Source organism: Oreochromis niloticus, linkage group LG2, assembly GCF_001858045.2.
Source record: "Oreochromis niloticus isolate F11D_XX linkage group LG2, O_niloticus_UMD_NMBU, whole genome shotgun sequence".
NCBI lineage: Eukaryota > Metazoa > Chordata > Actinopteri > Cichliformes > Cichlidae > Oreochromis > Oreochromis niloticus.
Genome location: NC_031966.2, coordinates 18,422,242 through 18,446,745, shown reverse-complemented (window position 1 = coordinate 18,446,745; position 24,504 = coordinate 18,422,242). Strand labels below are relative to the sequence as shown.

At 40.1% G+C, this 24,504-nt stretch overlaps 1 protein-coding gene and 1 long non-coding RNA gene across 8 annotated transcripts in view; one reads left to right on the top strand and one right to left on the bottom strand.

Annotated features, from left to right (window-relative positions):
• elf1 (E74-like ETS transcription factor 1) overlaps nucleotides 1–24,504 on the top strand; it is a 41,036-nt gene that overhangs the window by 5,367 nt on the left and 11,165 nt on the right. For 2 of the 7 annotated variants that reach the window (XM_005467391.4, XM_005467386.4), the window contains exon 1: nucleotides 8,676–8,997. The exons of 3 other annotated variants lie outside the window; for them this stretch is intronic. The gene's annotated coding sequence lies outside the window, so the exon portion shown is untranslated. Of the gene's footprint in view, nucleotides 1–8,675; nucleotides 8,998–13,351; nucleotides 13,372–18,509; nucleotides 18,634–24,504 lie in introns of those variants that run through there. 2 more of the 7 variants (XM_005467390.4, XM_005467389.4) reach the window with 2 other exon arrangements.
• On the bottom strand, nucleotides 352–6,671 carry LOC109204172 (uncharacterized). The gene is made up of 3 exons (XR_002063730.2): nucleotides 6,277–6,671; nucleotides 1,822–1,905; nucleotides 352–1,707 (listed from the first exon to the last, which is right to left on the bottom strand). It is a non-coding gene; the product is annotated as an uncharacterized LOC109204172 (long non-coding RNA).

Here is a 24,504-nt window from a genome sequence, read left to right as displayed (position 1 = left end):
AAAATAGAAACTGGCTTTGTCTGCAACTTTGGCACATAATGCTATTTCAGCCTATCATTTTTCATGTCTCTTAGAGCTAATGAGGTACTGTAGTAGCAAGTGCTTCACAGAGGCTTTTCATGAGTCAGCTTAGCCAGTGCTGCTTGGATTTAGCTTTGCTCAGAGAGGCCAAATGATCTCCCCTCATTCAACTTTCATTAAATGTAACATATACAAGGAAAGGCACAGCTGAGAGAACTTACAGGGTTCTCTGACGGTTCATGACATCCACTGAAACGCAATTGTCTGTCTTCGCCATCCGTACATTTTTGTGTTTCGGGTTTGGTTTTGTTCTTCTGGGTTAATTCCAGAGTGACAGTGGCAGTTCTCAGCCTTGCTGAATTATTTAACTGCATGCAGCCTGTAGGCATTATAATCAAGGTCCTGAGTGGCGGTGCAATATGTTCTAAAGCTCTCATAGTATTTTATTAATAAGCTTCAGATGATGAGCTAGGGCTCTGGGGTTAAAAACTACTTTGTATTTGCCTATATCGGGGCGAACATGCGCTTAACTTTGAATTAGCTGGTGTGACACAGGTGGACTTCTCAAAAGCGTATTGTTTTTCATCATAACTTGCTTGTGTGAGAATCAGCCTATGTGGTTATAAATCCTTTCTGCAAATATCTAACTGCATGAAGCTGAAATAGCCCATGTAACCGAGGTGTGATGCGAGTGATCTGTGTATTTAATTTTTAATAAGCTGCAGTCTGTGTGTGTGGCTTGAGCAGCAGTGAACCTAATGCTACTACTCCATCTACTCCCTGTTTATAAAAACGTACAGTATATTGTACAATAAAATAAAATATTTACGCCACCCCTGCCTTGTTTGCTAACATACCCAGAAGATAAATCTAAAACTGTTGGGGACTCAACCTGTCTCTTATACATTGGGGCTGTGGGAGCATGTGAAGCAATTTTACAAGGCTCCCCGTATGCTAAAGTTAGCATTTAGGAAACAGGCTTTTTGCTTCAGTTTACAGGTGTAGTGAGTGTCTTATGGACATTTCCAGTCTGTTACTGTATGCACTCCTCCTGGTTAGCCTAACTGAGCCTAATAGATGCGAACATGTACCAAAAATGTGAAAAAAATAGACTCTGAGGCTTCAGATTGCACCTGTCCATATACATATGATGTCATCTGGTTATCCCCGTGGAACAGCTATTGTGTAACACTAACAGCCTGATTGATGTCTTGTGCAATACATTCCACAGTTCCCACTGTGATCTAATGTTTCCATTTTGATAAGAGGTGGCGTCACATCCAGCCTGGTCTGATTCATGCTGTGGCACGATGCTAATGACACTGTGGCTGGATAACAGACTGTATATTAAAGATGAACGTAGCCACTGTGACGTCTGCCACTGGTTAGTGAAGTCAGGTGATGAGGAAAGGGGTGGATCTCACAATGTTTATTCCTACAGAAGCAACTTGTGAATGACAAGGAAGGATTACTTTAAAGCATACACTCTTTTATTGTCTGTTTGACGGTAATTGGGGACATGATTTACAAACCAAACACATGCTTTGAAATTAGTAACTGAGGTCATAAACTTAGGAAAGCATTTACTTGGGTGACTGATGAAGTGAGCAGCAAGGTTGTTTTCCTATAGACTTTCACGTAATCGGGGCGTCTTTTCGCTACCAGAGGAGATGATCCTTGTTGGCGCTAGAAAGAATCCAAGTTAGGGCTAATAGTTAGAGCTAATATACTGCTAGATGATATTTCGGTTTTTAAACTTTTATATGCAAATTACAGCTAAAGGTGAGTTACGACACTCACCTTTAGCAAAATTAGGTTTAATCTTCTTTGGCACGGTCTCTGTTAGTTCTGTGTCCAGTCCCAGGAGGCTGGTTGTTTCCAGAGCTGTGGAAATCCAAAATATCAGCAAAAACTTACCAATATTTTACAGAATAAAGCCTTAGACGAGATCTTACAAATTCAGTGTAGTGTGATATAGTTTAATTGCCTGAAGTATATTTTCAGAAAAAGCAAAACTATATCTCTTCTTAAAGATCTTTTTGTTTAATCCAGCCATTTTTAAAATTCTGAATAAATAATAATTAGATTTTCCATGATAGTCAGCAAAATATGGGTTACACTAGCTTTTTATTTAACATATTTTTCCACATTTGTAGAGTTTCATGTGGCTGGCTTATGTCCATTCGCAGTGAGAAAGCAGACATGAGAGGGAGAGAGAAGTGTTTGAATTTATCATTTAAAAGACAGGCCCAGAAGGCTATACAGTATCTCTCTCACAAGTCATTTTCAGCTGTATATGGTTCATGTTACACATTAGTGTGAGTGTAGTCGGGTGAACCGAGTACCACATTGAACACTCTCTGATAGAGACCTGCAATCTCCCATCATTCTCTGCTTACAGATTCTGATGAATCATTCACATACGATGAGCTGAGAAGTTCCACATTGCATTGTCTTTATAGCTGTATATGCTCAGCTCTTTGTTAAGTCTTTATGCAGTCATGCTCCATCAGCATGGTGACTCATCAGATGCCGGCTCAGCTCAGGTCGGTCACTGTCCGAGAACTATAACGTTTTCATAGCACTATGAGCCGTCAGCTTACTGAACCGGTTAGATTGCTGCAACAACAAAGTCAGACCTCAACCAGGTGGTGTGCTATAAATCCAAAATTACTGCAGTATTTGCATATCACCCTGGTTGCCTTCAATCTTTGACAATAATCCACACCTGAGAAATGTTTTCAAGTATTATCTTGTCCAGTAATTCACTGAACATCTCAGTGGGGGCTAATTAAAATGCCTTTCTGCCCTCTTGTTTACTCCATTCTGTATTTCCTGCGGGGTGCTCATCTGTTCTGTTAGCTGCCATCTGACTGCCTCAGACTCAGTGTTAGAGGAGCCATCAGTGTTTGATGACCTCCAAGCTACACAAATATTTCTGCATGCCCTCCAAATGCTCCTGTATCTCACATTGTCAAGGATCGTTTCAAAATGTTTGTCAGGGCCCACAGTTCTCCATCTTAACTCTTGGCTGAGTGATCAGAAGTTTTTTGTAGCGATTCGTGGTGAAAGTTTGTGCGGTGCAAATTTGCAGAGCATAAAGTGTGTTCTCAAGTGTGAAAAAAGGTGAGAAATGCGAGCATTAGACCTATTTCAAGGCTACATTTTACGTATGATGAGGCATTGTGTCACAGTTTGATTTGAGCAGCTAACGGTGACGCTAGCTTTAGATAGACAAGCTATAAGATTAATATCATGCAATTAGTCATCTAGTTTTCCCCTTCGGGGTTAAAAGCAATTCAATGACAGACTTTGGTGCTGTGCTCTGCATTTAATGGGGACATACCGCAGAAAATTTGGGCTTTGAGGCCTGCTTCTATTGTGGTTGGCCTCTGTTAAGTAGAATGAGCACATGACAGTAATCACTGACCCTTTTTTTATTCTTGGGCTGCAAAAGGAAAGGTGTGTCCTTACAGATAGTGTGCATGGTCACGTGGCTCTGCACTGATCACACATCAAGGCATTTTTCCCCCCCCTCTGCTCTAGTTAATACACAACCATTGTAGGAATAAAGCAAGAACACAGTGCTCTGTGTGAGACAGGCTTTTTGTGTTTTCACACTGTGGGTTGAATTTAATTTCATTCCACTGACACGTCTTCAAGCAACAGCAATTTAAACATCTTCGCTGTTATTGCTTTTCCCCAGAGTGTGGATGTGATTTGTTGTGCAAATTTGGGTGAGTTTGCATTCAGTATTACAAAAGATAATTGGAAGCCTGGCAAATTCTTTGGAGAGAATAAGTAAGATCCTTTTTTTCTCCTTCCTGTACTCAAGGAAAATCCTGTAAACACTGTAGCAAATTATTCACACGCCATCCTTTTCAGTTTAGTCTAGATTTAAGGCCACAAATATGTTCCTCCAAACACTTTAATGCTGGGCTTACACTGTGCGATTTCTGACCCATTTTGAGCCGATTTTTGAGTCGTGCGACCGTTTTGGTGATCGGCCCGAGTTTGGCCTTCATCGTGCGTTGTGCATCGTGTAGTGTACTTGGGGTAACGAGAAGCGATTAACACCTCACGACCAGCTCCCGATCATCAATCGCTTGGTCGGGAGGATTTCAAACCTGTTTGAAATCCTCACGACCGTCGTGAGGGTGTCACCGCAGCCGCTCACACTGCGCACGCGCAAACACATAAATGTTGGTGAAAAAGACGGAGTAGCGCGGCAGTGCAGCGTGTGATCTGGACACAAGCGATGGAGGCACAACTTGTAGAACTCATCCGAGCCTTTTCGATGTGGCCTCACAAAATTATCACGACCACAACAACCGTGAAAATAATTGGATCTACACTGCTGCTCAATCACAGCTGCCTGATCAATGTTTTTCATTAGCAATTTAGCAAAGTTGATGGTGGTGGTGTGCGTGTCTGTGTGAGTGAAAGGGAGACAGAGGGAGAGAAAGGGAGAGCGAGCGACAGAATTTCTGTTATAACCTTCATGATATGGACGCACAGTGTGAGCACTCAGGTCGCATCAGAGCATCGGGCCGTATAGTGTGAGACCCTGCATCGTGACCTGCGAACTTCTAACCCCTGCAAGTCAATCGTGCAGTTTGAGCAGAAGCTGAATAACGCGACTGAAAAAATCGCACAGTGTATGCCCAGCTTAAGACAAAGATCAGTGATTAAGTAAAATTTTCTGCTGCTTTTTTATTGATAGCCAATCCAGTCCACAGCCCAGTCAGTAATCCAGTGTCTGTTTTGCCATACATTAAAGATGTAAAGTGAATATATGACATCTGTTGCACTTAGAATTTGATTTTATATTAGCAATACAGCAATAATAGCACGTCCTTTTAGATTTTGTTCCATATTAACCTTACTTGCATTATGCAATCTGTCTGCCTCAGGATGCAAAAAAGTTTACTGCATAAAGAAAATGCAATAGCTCCAGAATCTGACAAAAATATTTAATTTTTATTTTTGTCTACCCTTGCTGTCTGTTCCTGTTACTTTCATTTTGTTAAAAGCACAGTACAACACGGAGCAGTGTGGTGATGCAGTGGCTAGAAATGTCACCTCACAGCTACCCAGATGTTTTCCACATAAAGATGACTAGTTCTGTGGTGCTTCGTCGATTTTCTGAGTATGAATCATCAACTAGTTTGAGACGTAAAGCATCATAGGAATCTTTTTAAGATGAAAAATTTTTGCTGGTTTCAGATGCTCAGATGTAAAAATTGATGCTTTGCATTGTTGTGTATCATCATGAACTGAACATTTTAATTTTGGTTGCACATTTATGACTAAAATGTATATATTTTTTAAAACTTGACGAATATAAAGGATGTGCAGATTAAAAGGTTATTGGATTGAACTTTTTGGTCAATAAGGGTCTTTCTTTGTAGAGTTTGCATGTTCTTTCTGTGCATTCATGGGTTTCCTCTGGATACTCTGGCTCCTTATCACATTCCAAAGACCTACCCTTTAGATTAATTGGTGATACTCTATAGGCTGAATGTGTTTGATGTCTATCTCTCTGTGTTCACCCAGTAACAAGGAGGTGACATCCTTGAGATTAAACATGTCTTTTACAAGCATGCTGTCAGTTAAGACTAGCAGCATATGCTAGAAGGGGTTAGAATTTTAACCCCTTAATGCCTCGTGTATCCTATTTGATACAGTTTTTATGTGAGACTTCAGTATGATTTTTTTCCCCTCTTAAAAACATAAATAATTTGCACAATACAATTTTAAGCAGTTAAAAAAAGCCACATGTTACAAATACGTTACAAATTAAAAGTCATATATGGACATAAAAATTGAATTCATTTTTTAAACTAATTTGTCAGATGGTTGAATAAACTCTTCATTTTCAAAAAATTTGAATTTTATGGTAAATATTTCATGGTTTAGGCGTTAAAGGGTTAATTGTGGGAGAATAAAGAGCACATGCAGGAGAACACAGAAGCAGTGTTTTAATGCAACAACCCTCTTGCTTTGAAGCAACAGCACTAACCACTGAATGAACCACCATGCTGTTAGCTCCAAAAGTGTTGCTTAAAAATAAGTTATTCTGGGTCAACATGCCTAATTTTTCTCCCTGATTTCTAAAGTGTTGCTGATTGTTTTGCTGGTAGTTTGCTGATGGCTGGTTGCTAGCAGACATTCTAAGCTCCCGTTTGCTGAGATAACCCTCTACAGTATTTATTACTCTGTTGGAAAGAAAAGAAAAAGTTGGTAACCACCTACTTCACATTGCCCCTTATTGCTTGAAATTGCTGATTATCATCAACTTTCCATAGTGCCTGGTTGCCACTTCACTGGTAGGCACTTCATGTGTGGACGGGGCTCCTTCGCAGCAAGATTACAGTCTGTAATAACATTTGGATTCACTATGGGGAGAAAAGTTAAAATAAAAATCTGTTTCCACTTTAACTTGATTAGAAATTTTCAGTAATTTTCAGTATTAATTATTTGTTATTTTAATTCAGGTAACCAAGTAATAATGACTTCATATCAAAAGATTTCCTTTATAGTCGTTTTATATCGAAAATAACATTTTGGCGCGTTTTCAGAAAGTGACTTAAACCATTAGCCAGTTTCAAAACCAGTCAGATAACGTCCTGTTGGAAATATGTTAATCATCCAAGTTCTACATTTCAGACGCAAACGCTATACTTTAAAGTGATGCAATCATTTATTGTTTGAATGTTTTTGTTGTCTGTGCTATTCATTGTATATTCAGTACATTTTAGTGGATTTCTTTTACTAATGCCCTTTGGCCCATCATACATAATAAATTAATTTGATAAACTAGTCAGCATTGTAATTCTTGCTGGGAACCTTTTAAAATGTTCGAACACCAGTTTCAAGTTATATATGCCTGCTGCCCAGGACAGATAAATCCAGTTCCTTGAGCATTGCCCTTATAATTCCTCCATGGGCAATGGTCTGTCTGGCTCTGACTATACTGGTAAGAGGTTGAGGGAATAAATGTGCTCCCAAGTATTAACTGAAGGCTGGAATGTGTGGTTCGTTATCTAACAATTTTCTTCATCTCCGTTTGGAGTTTTTTTTAGTTTACTTCTTATCAGCTTTCTATGCTGAATTTGTTCTTTGGAAAATTCAGATAAAAATAAAAACTTAGTTGAAAAGCTTAGTCAGTTTCCGAATTATAATATTTAGAATTATAGCGTGTTGTTTAAAAATTTAGAGGAACCTCAAAATGCACGTAGCTCTCCTTTAGGCCTCACGCACTGTTTCTGCTTTTGTTGGTGTTTTGTAGAGCTATTGTCGTTATCTGAAAGTTTGCCTGTCTGCATACATCTGCCTCTTTTTCTATGTTTACATGGTTGTTCTGGATTTGGGCATTGCTGCAGTCCATTAGCCTTAAGAGTTTATATCACAAGAAGTGAACAGCTTCCTCTAAGGCTTCGAGGTTGTGGACAGTATTTCCAAAGGCGAGTGATAAATGGAGCTTGCTTGGTGTAACTTTCCCTCACAACAAGGCTATCAATTCGCTCCCAAGCAAACAGTTGCTTTTACTCTGAGCTGTATTGTGCCGAACGGAGGCCAGGAAGAATTAATGCGAAGATGAGGGCACTCAGTGGAGATCGAGAGGGTGATTTGGAGGTTCATGACAAACAGACTTTGCTGCAGTGGATTTAATGGGCCAATTTTTTAAATACTAAGTCCTATGATAGATCATGTTAAGTTCTTTCCCAACAATCCCAATTGAGAACAAATTTTATCCAGTGACTAACATTTGACTTTTGCTTCTGTTAAAAATACTACGTGGAGGTTTTCAGTGGAATACATGTACAAATTGGTGCACAGGGTGTGAAGACAGAGTGCTCAGCGTTTACCACAGACCACCACTTCCTGTTTGCTAAAGTGTCATTCTGATAAAGATTCCTATCTATTCTCATTTGCTGAACTTTACAAGATGTTTGTCATTAAAAATGTTGTTACCCACTGATCTGATCAGTGGCACTTCAAGCATATTTTGATAACACCTAAAAGAACTTGTGAATCTTTATTTCTTTTAAAGATAAATTTGCCTCTGATAATTGTTCACAACTGGAACTTTCCCATTAGCATGATTGGTGAGTCTCAAAGAGGAATAGGAAAGGGTGGAAGACAGAAATTTTGGGCTTCTGTCACGAGGCACTTGCTCAAACTAAACGCAGTCTTTACAGTTTGATTTCTTTTTACCTCCCACTGCTAGAAGTTATTTTATGATGCGTTTTAGTGCAGGGAGAACAACTCCTCCATAAGTCAGCTGCTTAACTGTGTGACATGCCTAATAGGCTCACAATTCATTGCAAGTGTTTTAATGGGACACAAAGAGAGGTGAATTTTACATGCAGATTTTAATCGCCCATACTGCATGGTCAAAGTCTAAACGAAGTGCATACCTGTCCAACTGTTTACTTACACATCCAGTACTCCACCGCCTCTGCAGGTGAAACCCGTCTATCGTCTTTCATGGTGTTTAAGGTGTGGCCCTACTGTTGGTCCTCTCTGGTTTCCCCTCCCCCCCTTCAGCTCCGTCCAATCCCCGCCACCAGGAGAACTCACCTGAAAGGATTTGTATTTAGGGCCGATACTCGTCGCTGATTGGCCAGGTGAAGGCACTCTGCCTCAGGGCTTCACTACCAATGGCGACAGTGCTGCGTGACTCATAGGGAGAGGACAAGTTGCTTCACTACACTTCTCCTTTTTCTGTTTCAACCAGCAGCCTTTGCATTGTCTTTTTTTCCCCCCTCATCTCCAGCTTTGTTTTGTCACTGTGAGAAAGAGGTGTGGGGCCGGCCTGTCCACGTCTTTAGGCACCATTGTCCTCCTTTGAACACGTCTTGGATTATTTCCAGTTTCACCATTTGTTGCCGATTCTTCTCTTGGTTGCTGAGATCAACACTTGGTTGGTTGTTATTATGGACCTTGTCACCCGAATCCTGTGTCTTTGAGGTCAGTGACAGATACTTCTCTCCACATGTTACCTGTTTTAATCTCTTTTTTTGTGTGTTAAAGGAAAGGTATACATTTTACATGAACAAACATAAATAATATATATTTAGGAGGTATGTGTGTGTAAGCGGACAAGCAGTTAGGTAGTTAAGTTGCTCTGGTGTGCATGGCTCTCGTTATCGTTGCGCTGACATGTTTTAAGGTTTTCTATAGAGAGCTTTAACAAGTCATCCCAGTTCAACTTACATTTAGGAGCATGTTTTCTCTTGTATCACATCTTTGGAGGCATACTAATAAATCAAATGTCACTTCAAAAAAACAACAAATCAGCATTTGTATTTATTCCAATCACCTTCTCGCCCATATCACACCATTTTCCTAGTTGAAACTTTTTAGCGCCTAAAAAACTTGTCAGTTAAGGTAATCACTTTTAACTTTACAACCTGACATATTAAGATCTAATAAGAATGATCTTTAACTTATATGTATGTTTGTTGCATTTCTTTTCTGAATTGTTGCCTTATATGGCGTCTTGACATAAGGGCGGGAACAGTATTTTGCAAGTCCCCTGACCAAGCCCACATGTATTTTTCACTGTGTAGTAATGGTCTACTAAAAAGTAATTACACTCTATGATGATTTTGATCCATAATTGCTATACAAATGTCATGCCATTATTAAAAACTGTGAGTTGCTACATTCACAATTAGAGTAGAGAAGAAAAAAAGTAGAGGAATGGCTGTGGTTTCGCTGTTGGAGCTCTTAGCCACAGCCACATCGAGTCAGTCATGCAGAGCTTCTTCAAAATCTTTTGATCATTAAAACAGAATGCTGCTTATCTTGTTATGTAGATGCCCAGACGTTTGACATTTCAGCTCACAGCAAAGTCTGAACCGTGCTTCCTTTTTTGTGCATGTAAAAGTTAACCTTGGGTAAAGTTTGTCAACCAAGCTATTGTGCTTAAAGTTGTTGAGTATCTGTTTCTAAAAGTTGCACAGAGCAGCAGAGATAAAAGCACACTTCCTGTTTCCTCAGAAATCTACCCTGCACTTTGTGCACCACACTGTGCACGCAATACATGTTTGAATAAACATGCCTCAGAGTCTGAGTAACATTCTGACTTCACATGCACTTTTTTCTGAATCTGCTTTATAATATTGCTTCATTGAAGATGCACAGCGCTATACAGTTATCTCAGTGAAACCCTGAACCAGCACAGAACTTATTCATCTAATCTTTAGTCTGGCTTTAAAAAAAATGTAATTATACACAAAATATCCAAGCGTGTGGTTATTTCATTGGTTCGGCATTCAGAAATTATCTTGTTGATGTAATGTTTTGCATAACAGCTGAGGCCCATTAAAGGCAGTGTAGAAGAGGTCATTTTTCAGACACCAAATAAATAAATATCTCTATATTTTAGACTGAATATTGAGTATTATTAGGTGAGGGTCAGTTGGCCTGGCCCTGAAAAACAGAGGACTTTTTATTTTTTTTACGTGTTGTACCATCAACACATGATTCAGTGTGTGAATGGCTCTGTTGTTGAGCCGGTAGGAGTTTGCATTTGACCTAACTTGCCTTACTTTCTCATCATAACCTATGCCCACCCTGATTTGGATTGTAAATGAGGGCCTCTTGCCTCAGAGGATGAACTCATAGTGAAGCTGCTGTTTAGTGAGGTTTTATGCCTCTCATTGAAAGAACAGCAGGGCGGCTGGACTGTAGTCTTTCTTCTTTCAATACAGTGTCAACAAGTCTTAGCCTGTAATTAGATCATTAGGCTTGGGCAAGATGACGGAGGCGGTGCAAGATAAGGACGTGACGAGAGCAGGAGCAGGCGGGGTTTAGTTTATTACTACAACTCGGGCAGGCCGAGATATGTAAAAATCGAGGATTTGTGTTGCTCCATGTTGCAGGTGCATGCTATCACGAGAAGAAAAAGAAAACACAGAGCCAACTGTGAATGGTCAGGTACAAACTGTTGGTTATGATTTGAATAGAATAAATGAGAGTAACATCACTTTTGTGTGGTCAGCTGGCAGTAGAGAAATGGTTGTTAAATAGTCCTAATTGTCAATGTTATGACTGCATATTCAAAACAAAAATAGTGCCATAATTTCCATGATTCAAATAATGAAATATTTTCTTAGTAATATTATGATGGATTTGGCAAGAATTATTTCTTTATATAAACAACTTTGCTTAAAGTATCAACTTGTTCATGTGTTCCTTTTTGCCTGGTGACCATGACTTCTACCGCTACCCTTCAGCTGTCCTATTTATTGAAGCCGCTGCGGAAAACCAGTGGACTCATAGTGAAACTAGTGAATAAACAAGGCTTGTGCACCCGCAGCCATTGTATTTCAGTAAGCCCAACTGGAAAATGGCTCATATGAGAAAGCACAATCAGAGCCCTTTTTGTATTGCTAAACGACGAATTTGCATCACATTTCCACGTCAGTTTCCCCATTTCTTCTTTGCTGTTTTATTTTCCATTGCTCTCTTTTTGTGGAATGGATGGAGACCTAAAGGTTAGAGAAGTACACTTGTGATGGGAAGTTTGAACTCCTGTGACCTGTTGGGAAAACCTGGGTGGGGAAAGTTAATGTGTAACTTTCTCTTCTGCTTAATAGCTACTGTGCCACTGAGCAAGGCACATTCAGTATTCAGTTTCTAAGCTGGTTTTGTATCTCTGTTAATATGCTGCCGGTGCTCAAGAACCCTCCCTTGATAAATAAAGTTAAATCGATTGAGCAACTGTCTCCCCGTGTTGCAACTGTCTCATGCTCGGAGCGTGCTGGGACTGGCCGTTGTTCTGGAGTACATACCGAACCAGAGCTGTTATCATCACATCTCACCACAGAGCCCAAAAACCAAACCGTTTGAAGTTCTTCTAGCCTGGTGTATTTCATTTCAGTCCCCGATCTTGATTTATATTCGAGGGGCAGAGATTCTTCTTCTTTTTCTTTTGTCTCTTTTCTTCAGTGTATTTCTTCTGACTGTGAACTCGTCTGTGATTTCTTTCATTGATGCTTTCTCTAAGATACTGATGATCATATTGTTTGTCTGTTTTAGGCCTTTCAGTGTTTTTCATTTGGAGTTGATTTACTGTGTGGTGAAGTAAAAAGACTTTCTAGATGTTTTACTTACTACATGTTTTGAAAAAGGCTAATTTCTCACAAAAATACTGTAAATCCTATAGATTTAACTTCCCAGTGTGTACTTACTAACTTTTTGGTTACAGAAGTACTGGCCTAACAAGTATATTAAGCCAGGCTGAAATAAGTGAAGTAGGTCATGTTTTCTCACAAAGAAAGAGGGCGCGCAAGAGAGATGATCTAGTATACGGAATATCAGGTCACACCTTTTCATAACGCTCCTGCTTATGTAATGCATCATACTTATCTGGGAGTATTTAACATAACATGAGTCTTGGCATGACATATAGAGTCACGGTCAGTTGTGAAAAAGTAAGTTTAACTTATGTCAACTCAACTACCACACATAGTCATACTTTTGAGGCACTGAAACTTGGGGATTCTGCTGCAGTTCAGATGGAAGCATTGCATGTTACTATGCATGCTACATTACTTCAAAAGCTTTACTTAGTAGTTATTGTTCAGATTAAAAGAATAGAGAACATTAATGGTTCTAGTGCGCTGCCTCATGACGATGTACAAATATCTATGTGGTGTTAAAATACATGTTAAGGAAATGGCTTTGTGGTTGTAAGATTAACCTTTGGTCAAGTTAAAGATCTGAGTACTTCGTACACCATTTCGGCCACAAAAAAATTTAATGCAAGGTCCTCCTGTATGTTTCTAGAACAAAAGGTTGACCCTGTGTCTTTCTTCTCAGTGGCATAAAATTCAGGTGGCATTTAGCAATGGATCAGCTGCTGATCATGTAATGTGGAGAGTGTTGCTCTGGCATTTGATTAGAAAAATGATTCTCTTAATTTTTTTGCTTCTTTCTCTTCTTTCTTTTAATTATACTTTGGTTTAGTTTGATTGTGGTGTCATGGCGTCACATATTTAAAAAGTGCTATATTTACGTATCTAAATGTGAAAGTTCAGTTGCTACCAATGCAATTCAGCTATCTCCTGTGAGTCTCTTGTTCTGTGGTTGGACTCTACTTCCTCTGTCTTCAGCTGCAGCTGGCAGAGATGATAGTCCCTTTGCTTTGAGGCCTCGGTGAACTTAGCGTATCAGTACATGAACCAGTTCCACTTGGATTCACCAGTGGAGGGTTAACCCACAGGACTTGAGACTCACTGGACAAGTACTGACATCAGCAACTGCCACAATAGGGACTAACAGCCGCCACGCAGGCATGGACATGTAACAGGACAAGGAACTAGCTGGTTAACAGTAAGTGAAATAAATAAAACAAATACTCCATTAAAAAAATAAAATTAATAACTTCCCTGTCTAAACTTTCCTACTTACATGAACTGAGCGTGACTAGTTGTAACACAAGATTAAAAAAAAGAAGACGAAGACTAATGTTAAGATTAAAATTACAACAGGAAAAGCATGCAGAGATTTGGCTGTTTCCAGGCAATCAGAAGCACAACTAATCATCTAATCGCTTTAGCTCAGCTATCTGTGGGGAGAATTGTTATTTAGAGATCGATTCTACCCAAAAAAGATTGTTATATGACCTTTTGGCCATATCCCTAGTACTAATAAAACCAACAGACTCAGAAACAGTGAAAAATAAATATAACATCTATAAATAATGAACTGGAAGCCGTGTGACTTAGTTAATGCTCTTTAGAAATGACTTCCCTTTTACTGTCATGCAGTTAAAGAGACCCACTGTTAACTTGGTGTTGGTTGACACACATTTTATATAAAGCGTCTACATGGTAATGATGATAACTCATTTATCTTGATAAAAGTTAATCTTTCATAGACGTTGTTCACTGAACTTGTGTGGGTGGAGTTTGAGGTGCAGGTTTATTTTTCCTCCAGATAAAAACGGCATACACACATCAGAAAAAAAAATTTCCATTACAACCTTCTGTTGTGCTCTGCCTTTATTTGAAACACAGTCGTTTGGGACTGCATACGTTACAAATACAGAAAACTTCATGTCTTCTGATGCAGATTGATGCAGTAGCTATAAATTGCTAATGCTATATAAACCTGAAAGCAAGTTCACAGTGCAGTGTTTTTGTTTCCAATTATGTGGGTCCCACCCTGCATGAGGTAACAAAGTGCAAAAACATAGACTCACCCAGTGTGAGATGCATATGAACATAAAACTGACACAGTCTGAAAAAAAGTTTTAGCTGCTACAGTTTCCCAGCTCTGCTGTGCTAATTTAAACATCGTGTTTCCTTTAATGCAATATCGCTTGGTACAAAGAGTCATTCTAACCCAGGAAAATTGATTTGCCACATGGTTTTAGGAGGCTTTGGTCCCAGACACCCAGCTGCAGTGGTGTCTGAATTTGAAACTTTCAGCAGCAAGCTCTCTCATATGGAAAACTGGCCATGCCCATAATTACTCCAGCTCTCAGATGATCTGCTGAGTGGATCCCCTTGTCTGAGTGCTAGTGTCCAAATATAAAAGGACTCTAACAGACTCTCGGGCATTTAATTTAGCTGAAATGAATGCCTGAGGGCTTCAAGGAATGACTGCTGCATGCAAATTTCAAAAAATTTGTGGTGACATGGTCGATGTATGAAAATCAATAATAAAATCAGTTCATACATTTGTAGCTCTTAAGTTCTTGCATCCACACATTTGGGTCTACATCCAGAAATGATTGATTTATGTGACAGTAGCTCTTTGGTTCTTTTCTTTCTTTCTTTTTTTCTTGCTTATTCAATTGCACCTTACCCACAAGTAAAAAACCCACTGCATTCTCATTACATAGCTTGACAGTTCAAGAGATGTCCTTATTTGCAGAATTTTGATGTGAATACTGATGACATAATTAATAGCAGCATTTAAGCTTAGCTAGAATCAGTCAATAGGCCACTGATTAACATGCATAGGTTTGATTCTATTGATGCCAGAGTGATTATGGGTTCTGTTTGTAGGTCCAATTCTTGTAGTTGCTAACGGTTTTATGTCACTGAGCCTGAAGGCAGTTTGAAAAAAGTCTGTCATGTGACTCAGGTGTGGAAAAGCCTGCCTGGAGTTTGACATGATTGTTTTAAAATGCATGACTGTAGAAGTGCAGTGTATAAAGAACTTGAGGCACTTTGAGGCTTGCAGTTATTACAGATTGGACAATTTCAAAATGTTTCTGAGCTGGAAGAGTTCTTTGTTGGTGAAAAGAAAAAAAACAGAGGAGTAATTTTTACGATTCAGTTTTTTGATTTCAGCCACCAACGGCAGTGAACACAGGGAGAAGCAGCTTGGCAATCCATTCAGTTGTGTGTTTGTGCTTGTTATGCTTGGTCTTAAACATGCGTCCTCACAAACGCACAGTGTGCCTTTGCTGAGCTGAATGAGGCCCACCTGCTCTGTTCTTGTTCCACAGAGCCTACTTTACAAGCCCTCTCCCTCCGCATGTTCCTAGGCAACAGCCACTCCTTGTTTACCTTTGCGTTTTTGCATTGTGATTCTCATCAGAACAACATAGCCCCAGCCCCTCTGGAGACTGATTGTCAGGCTTTTTTATTCAAAGTAGCATGAAGCAAAGATTAGCATTTGTATGAGCCTGTAGTGTGTGTATCTTCCTGGAAACTCTTCATTTTTCTCTGCACGTGTAGTTATCACTGATCCCAAATATGGTAAAGCAATCACACCGTGTAAATATTTTGTTATACAGCAATACTGAGCACAGCTGTCTCTTTAACCAGGTAGTTTATTGTCCTCATTTCATGCACCCATGCTGCACCTTCCTCATCAGGTGACTGTCATAAACAAGTGTATTTCATAAAGCCTTCTCAAATATTGACCAGCCTGAGCAGACAGTCCTTCTGCCCCTTGCAAATATGTCAAACATCTCTCCAAATGTATGAGCTGTGCCATAGATTCATATCTGTGGCAGCTGGAATATACGAAGTGGATGGAAGAGGGTGGTATTAGTAGGGAATCTTAATTTTAATGTTACGAGCAGTGAAAGCACAGGGCGGACACGGTTCTAGAAAACTTGTTAAGATGACGAGCTCAAGCATTTGAAGTCCAAGTAATGCTGTAATACCTAAAGCATGCAATCCAAACATTTGTCATGAGTCCATGAGTTATTGTAGCTTAGGCCTGTTAGGTCACTCACACAGCTTAACACTTTTTCCCTTGTCTGTATTTGAACTATGCACCTGGCATCTTGAAAAGCAATGACTTTGCACTTCTGTCCTTCGATCCAGGAATGGGCACACGTTTACTGGCTTCAAGATTAGATAGAAACATTGGCCAGTGTTATCCAATACCACACTGACCCAGTATCCAATTGTGTGAAATCAGATAAGCTGTCTTGAAGGGGCTAAGCTGTCTCAGTGTGAGTGGTCCTATCAGTGAGGCTTTATGGGGGATCAGATGGGAAGAGCTGATTTTGTTGTTATTACCTGTTAAACTGAAGGATGATCCTTGGAAGTCTCAAAAACAGCTGGGGCTGTAAATTTGCATCTCTGAGAGGGTTTTATCCTTTTGATGAAAACATAATAAATGTAGTAGGATGTAGTATGACATGCTGTACTCATAGTATATGGTACTTATTTCTAAAAACAGTGAGCATTAAAAGGGATACTTCTGAGAAATACATTTATTTGCCTTCTAGCACAATAACCATGAGCAGATTTAAGGTACTTTTATGTTTATGTGCTAAATCTCATGTAATTCGAATGTTAGAGTTTGTTTGCATAATTTGTACAAAGATTTGTACAGTCTGCACTTTTACAAAGAGTTGAGGTTAACTTATCAGATAGTAGGCAGGTTTTGTTACCTCTGAACAGAGCTAGCTGTTTCCCCCTTGTAGCTTTAGGTAAATATTTATCATACAGATCTGTGAGTCACATCAATCTTCTCAGCCTCCATGTTGTTTCTTGAACTAGTGGTAAAGTCAAACTGTATGACGAGACAAAGATTACTTTGTCTCTGTCTGACTGTGTGCCTTCTGTAGGTGTGTTGCCTGTTAGGTATTACTGCATGCCTGACTGTAGGTGGACACATCAGCCTGCTTGTGTCCAGACCTGTTTGGTATGCAGCCTCCTTTGCAACAGCCAGGTCCCCCTTTATATTCCACAGTCAGCCCTGGGATCTTTGGGCTCCATCCATAACATGTACCTACGCTAAGAGACAATCTAGAAAGTATCTTGGCGAGGTTCATACAGTGTAAGCTTTGTGGATTTCTTCCCTTGAGTTTATTAGCAATTGTGGAAAGTTGCATAAAAGAATGACAGCTATCGGAGATGAAGTTGGCATCGGTGTTTATAGTATAAGAAGGAATTTAGGATGTCAACTTTCAGCTTGTTTTTATTTAAACTCCGTTGATAGTATGCTGCTGGTATTTTTTCCCTGGGCACAGTATCCTCCCTTGCTGCTGCCAGTATTCCTGTGAAATGACATGTTCGTGTTGGTATGAATGTAAGCGTTTGTGAGTGGTACAGTAGTGCAAATTTTATAATTACTTCAAGGTTTGAATTTTACTTTGATTATAATGATGAAAGACAGGTTTAAAGCAATTTTCTAACTTTAGGTTCATACAAAGACATGACTCTGTATGTACTGGCCTCCTGTATATATCTAGCGCTTGTGGGAAGCTTGCTTATTGTATACAAAAAGAAAGAACTTTGACTTTTCCAGTCTAGTCATGCATCAAATGGCTCCCACTCAGCAGCCAAAACAACAGCAGAGCCTAGAAGTTCAGATGAAACATTTCAGCTATGTCTCCAAGAAAAGAATCAGAAGGGGAATGAAACTCCTGACACACATGCACAGACATGCATGCTTTTTATTCATCCGTGCTCTCCGTGTTCTTTTTACTCAGAAATCTTTTTGGGTTATTTTGGAATTATGTCATTGAGCTCAGATGTGAGAGCATTCAGAAAAAAAAAAAAAAGGAACAACATGGTTTATATAGTTCCCTGAAAACAGGCCAGTACAGTTTTGGAGCCAGCTCTGGTTTGTAAAATGCTTGGATAAATCTTATGCTCTTATCAAAACGTCAGTTGCTTCTTGTTCTTTCTTACTGGCAAAGAGCAACATAGAAAATTGAAGTCACAAACTTTACATGCTTTACTGCTTTGAGTATTCATTTTAGCTGTAAAAATGTAAAGCATTACTGCCTACAGATCCGACTACACGCAGCACTGCTGTAAACGTCTCGAAAAACATTCACGGCAATGCTGTAAATGTATATGTTAACAATATTTTAAAAATATGGCGCCGCACACAGGCTTGGATAGCAAAGATCACATTTAAAAAAAAACTGTGGCAGAAGTGTGGCGATCACAGCAGCACACAGCGGATCAAACTGTTATGTTTGGTGCAGTTGTCTTTTCTAAAACTTTGCTGCAATTTCCTGTCCTGTTTTCACAACTTTAGTGGTTCTTCCTATCTGTGACATGTGGCTGGTTGCCACATTATAGAAATAGGCTGCTGGTGGTAATTTTTACTAAGAGCCCACATCTGTTGCTTTACAAAGTGCCTCTCTTTGGATTTGTTACGTATCGGGTAAGACAACAGTGCTGGAGTTAAGATGGATTTTATTGATACTTTATTGTGGTTAGAAATACACGGTAAACAAATCTAAGGTTAATATTTGTTCATGTTCCATTAAGAACAAAACTGAATATTTTCACACTTGTAGTGAATGGCTTGGGCTTCAGGCAAGTTCTTCTTTGTGTCTTTTAAAAACATTTTGCTGTGCTGTCATTGCGCACACAGTGCATTTGTGTACTGAAATACTGTATGACCAATAAGAGAACACTGTGTGACAGGAACTTTGTAGTTTCTTCTTAGAATTTGTGCAAAACCAACTCACGGGGCCAAATAAGGGATGTGTTTCTGTTTTGAGGGGTGGGTGGGTTAGTAATGCTATCTGCTTGTGCATGACTTGTGTCAGCATTGTGGGGAAGAGATGTCTGCAAATGGCAGGTGTGGCTTTGAGAACTCTGGTGTGATCCTTTTGAATCACTAAACAGCCCTGACTGCAGTAGCAGGTTTGAAAATGTCTGAAAGCAAAAGAAAGCTGAGGAGCGTCTCATTTGCAGAATATATTTTTGAAATGAATCATTAGCTTCTTAATCTTTTGAATATATTATATTTAGAAATTTCTTACTTCTGACTAGTTTAACTTCTAAAATCCAATTCTATGTTACATTGTCAGACATCTGCAGTGAAATCATCTTCATGTTTTACGTCACTCTGGCAGTAGTTATAAAGAAATGGTACCTGTGTGACAACACTCAAGTCTATGAGTGTGATAGTGTGTTGTTTGAGGAGGAAGGTGGGGGAGTTGAGAACTTTCCGCTCTTACACAGAGGAAGAAATTTTCTTCTGAGTGTGGTTTAACAGACAGGAAGCAGCAGAAACCCAGTGCTCAGTGATGCTGTTCCTGTGAGTGCAAAATTCACAGGTCAGTTTGTGGGTGTTTTTTTTATTTCTTCTACCCGGCATTAAAATAAGTCATTTCTATTTCTGTCTGTCATTCTTTGTGTCGAATGCCGTAAACAAAAAAGTCCAGTATTCTACGCTGTGATGAAGCACACGTTAGGGGCAAGAACAGCCTGAGTCTTAGAAGAAAACATGTCTTTACTGGAAGGAAAATGTGACCAAAAGAGAAGTGGAATCTGGTCTCTGTGGACATGTCTGAGCTGTCGTCTCTGGGGACAGCACTAGGCTTTCATCCCTAATCTCCAGACCATATTATCCTGCTAAAGCTAATGTCCAATCTTCCATAAAAAAGCCTAATGTTATACTGAATAGTGTGTTAGCTGGCACAAACAGCCGTTGTCACAGGAAGGCATGGGTCCTTCTTCCAGAGCCTGAAGCCTGAGTGGAAAAGTACAAGGTTCGCAGGAGATGAGATTAAATTCCATTCACTTTTTTGAAAGCCTGTGCTCGAGGTGACATTTTTCTTTCAGTCTTCATTTGGCCCTGGCATGGCAGAGCCAATTGCCTCCTAGTGTAACACAGACATAGCGAGTGCTGGCTCGGATGCATTGCTGTCTGTGCTTCTGATGCCTGGTGCTCTGCAGCTGCATGCCATTAGCCGGTGTCTATGCCTGCCTCTGTGCCCATTCCAGCCATTTTATCACTACACGCTTGGTGTGGCCTCTGGAGTGCTCTGAAAGTGCTGCTTTATTCTGGTCAATAAAGTCGAGTTGGAGTTTGAAACATGGTGAGGCATGTTTTATTGTGCAACGCTAGGTGTTGAGTAAAATATAGAATACGCAGAAAATGCTGTATACAAAACAATTATGTTGCTGACATAGTGCAATGGCAGTGATGAAACCACCCTGTTAGTGTTTTTTTTTTTTGTCTGCCTTTGATGCAAGAACTTAATTACTGCTCTCTTACTTTGCTGAATTCATCCACACTGCCTGTACTTTTGGTGCTTTGGTGTCTCAAAATGTAGAATATACATTCAGCTGTTCTTTCATTATTTGCTCTGATCTGTGCTGTGTGTTTGCAACACTGCTGTGCTTAAGGAATTTTCCTTGGCGTCCAAAGTGGCATTGTTACATAGATGTGGGTGGGTTAACCACAACTGAGAAAAACAAAGGGGAACTGCTGTCCAGAAATGATGAGGATCCTCTGATGCCCATGTGGGCTATCACAGAGCTCCAGGAATGAACTTGGGCCTCATATAACTGAGTCATTTCCCTAACAGGAACCAAGAGGCTCCTGTAAAAACAGCATGCTCGCAGCTATATAATAACATAGTGGTAAGTAAGCCAGTGCATTCTCATTCATCTATGTGCCATGTCGGACATAGGTGTATCACTGCACAGGCGACCGGGGAAAATTAAACCTTTCATGTGAGGTAAAGATTTCTTTGTACTGGTGTTGAACGTTGCAGGTGTAATGAGTGTAGAGCGATTCTTGATTTATTTCTCTTTCAGTTTTTACCTCTGCTGCGTTCTATACCTTTGTGAGGTTTTAATTAATACCACTGCCCCTCTGGCACCATCCATCCTGTGACCGTTGTTATGTAGCTACCCCGGTACACTGCTGAACAATCAGCCACCTAAGGAAACCTGTATTTTTGTAACCTGAGCTGAAAAGGACTGATAAGTAAAGTTTGCTTGGCCCTTTTCTTGCATCTCACAATGTTTGCACTCACCACATGCAGGGTGACTCATTGCACAGTCATTCAATTGGCTTAAATTACCTCCTTTCATGGTCAACAATGAGCTCAGCTGAAGAGACGAAAGCGGGGGAAGTAGGGCCTTCTGGGAATGCTCCATTTGTTCATGAATCCTGACTCTAATTGGTTGTTATTGGGACTGGCAGTCACCATGCTGTAGGGGTGGAGTACGCCAGTGTTTGGTTCATACGCTTCCTCAGTCTGCTGAACTGCCATATATATCAGCCAGTTGTAATTGTCTGAGGAGAGCTGAGTGATAGAAAGACTCCCATCGCTGTGTCACCTGACAGGGGCCACAATGGAGCCAAAATGTCAGCTGTAACTGATAATAATGCTCATTATGCTACATTCCAATGAGCTATACCATTAGTATGCAGTTGGGATAACCAAAAATGTGTTAATGTAATTTCAGCCAAGTTCTAACATTCAAAAACCTTTTAGAATACTAAATTGAACAATGCTGGGTTTTGGATTGTTTGTAGGTGTTTTGAATATGTGAAAGAAAGCTCTAATGTGAAAGGAGTCCTGAGCGCCCAGCTTTATAGATCCCCCCATGTCTGCTAGAATTGTAGTGCCCTAAGGCTTACTATTTTGGTTTTAAGCCTCAGACTTTGTTATTTCGGTCACATCACTCACATCAGCATTGCTTCCAGCCGCATCAGGCAGCTGTTTTCAGCAAAAACACTAGTGTACAGATGCCTGCCCAACACCAGCAACAAACAGAAGAAGGTAGCTGTTGACCACAATCTTACAGAGATAACTATTTCTGTCTGCTGGGTGTTAATGGGTAGTTTTGCGCCAATAACACTTCAATAACAACCCCAGAAACCCCACCCACCCATCCCCCTCGAAAATAAATGAGTGTTTATTTTAAGTAGTTATTAATATGTTATAGCATATAGTTTTCTCTCAACAAGGACATATTCATACAGGATGACATGGAAAACCCCCCAAAAAACATGTGTCTGGTTGGATTCAAACCTTGCACACGCTACCATTAAGCCATTAAACCTCACCAGAACGCCCCACCTGGTAACCACGCTGAAATATTCAAGTCTGTCAAAAGAAGGCCCCACCCATAGCGAATCACAGGCAGTCTATTTGCTCTGTAGACTATTATGCATTCACTAACATCCTAGTAAAATCCCTCCCTTCACTGTCCTCCTCCTCTTCTCCTCTTTATGACGTAGTAAGTGCAGTTACAACCCTGCCCCTGTGCTGGGACAAGGCAGCTGTTGTCATGTGCTGGGGGATAATGTGCAGGCTGCGTCTGACTAATGGCTGGCTCTCTTGTATCCCTGTCTGCTGTTAGCACTTTGCCAACTGGGTCATCCCGATCAATGAAGCTCTGACAGGAATATAGAAAGTACATGCAACCACTGACATAGTCTGGTACATTGTAGCAGACTGCACATAAACACGAGCATAAAGCATAGAAAGAAAGAAATTATATTTACTTTCATCTTTATGTTTGTTGATTTGATAACAGACATTTTTTTGTCATTTGATAAGCGGCTAGTGACTGGATGCTGATTATTTATCCCTCCATTAGCCACAGTCCTTGATAGCTGAAATGTACGGCTTAATAAATGTCCATAAATCTAACACAAACTGCAACTACAAAAGGGGAACCAAGTATGTCTGCAGCGGAGAACATCTGCTAGACTAGCAGCGTGTGTCTTCTCGGATCTGCTGCGAGGCTGGGCAGGGCCCTGTCAGAGAGATTGCATGCGATACAGACAAACGAACATTTAGTTTGCAAAACATGGATAATGGCTTCTGCTGTAAGTGTATGAGTATACCAGTGGAAACTACAAATGATTTAAAAAGCAGACATATGTGCTTAATTTGGAAGCCTCATACAGTATATCGCCCTGCTTGAGTCTGGTAATTCACAGTACAAAGCATATAGATGCCAAGAAGTCCAGGACACTGAGCTCCAGACAGATGGCAGCAGCGTCCAGCCCTGGCAGAGGTGGGCATGGATGCTGCAGCAGAGACAGCATGAGAGATTGACTGGAGTGAAACACTAGCCTTCTGATTAAGTTTCCTCATCTCTCTTCTGTTTCCAAAAGCAATGCCTTCCAGACAGTAACTGCATGCTACTGGTCTGTTTGGATGCTTAGCAGAGAAATACACTTTAATGTGTTTGCTCGCTGTGCCCCATGAGCTGCAGAACTCCTTCACTATCACCTCCTCTTCCGTTCCGCCCCCTTTAAAATACAGTTGGGCCTGGTATGCAAGTTTGTCACTCATACAGGCATTTAAAAGCAAATAAACTCCACCCTGTAGTGGTGGCAAAAGCAGGAATAGCGAGTGTTTGGAGGTGGGGGAAGGTACCAAACATTCCCATCTTACTTCTATCCCTGCCAGCTCTGATCTCTGGGAAACGAGAGGGAGGGGCTGTGTTTGTCGCCCCTGGGTTTATACTTGTACTTTAACCAAAAATCAGCCCCTCCTACCCTTCATTCCCGAAACCTGCCTTTGGGTATCGATTGTTGAGACACACCAACAACAACATGACCACCAGTTTCCCTTCAACACAGGCTGTGATCACAGTAACTCCCTGAGGGTCAGTACAGAGGGGCTCGCAGACGAGTGATCTTTTGCCTGTGTGTATATGTGAGAGTATGTGTGTCTGTGTGTGTGTGTGTGTGTGTGTGTAAAGACTGAGGGTTAGTTCAGACCGCTCATGTGATCATAATATCAACCCCTCTGAGCCTTATGATCTAAGGCAGAGTCCTGAGGGGTGTTTCACATTGAGGGGCAGAAAAAAATGTGAGACATCTGTGTTTAAACCAGAATGAACTGTGCAGTAGTTTGATGAAAAAGAAAATAGATTTACTGATAATACTGACAGAAAAAAATGTACAAAGTAGGTCTTGATCTTGGAATTTTATGCTGTTTTTGCACTTATATCTTATTAATTTGGATTTTCTTTTTCTTTGGGTGGTCCTGATTTTTTGTTTGTTTGATGATGTCACCATGAGCATGTAACTGTTCTACATGCTCACGGTTTTTTCCAGCATTTAACTGAATCATAATTAGTCACTCTGGAACATTATTGACAGATTAATTGATTATTCAACAAATGTTGACAGTCTACTTATTAACACTGTAAATGGAGTATTTCAGTTTTGTATCTCAACCGTTTGTGTTCACATTGATATTTTCAGTAAAAGTAACTGCACAGTTTGTAAAAAACTCTGAATGCTGACATAGATAGAAATTTT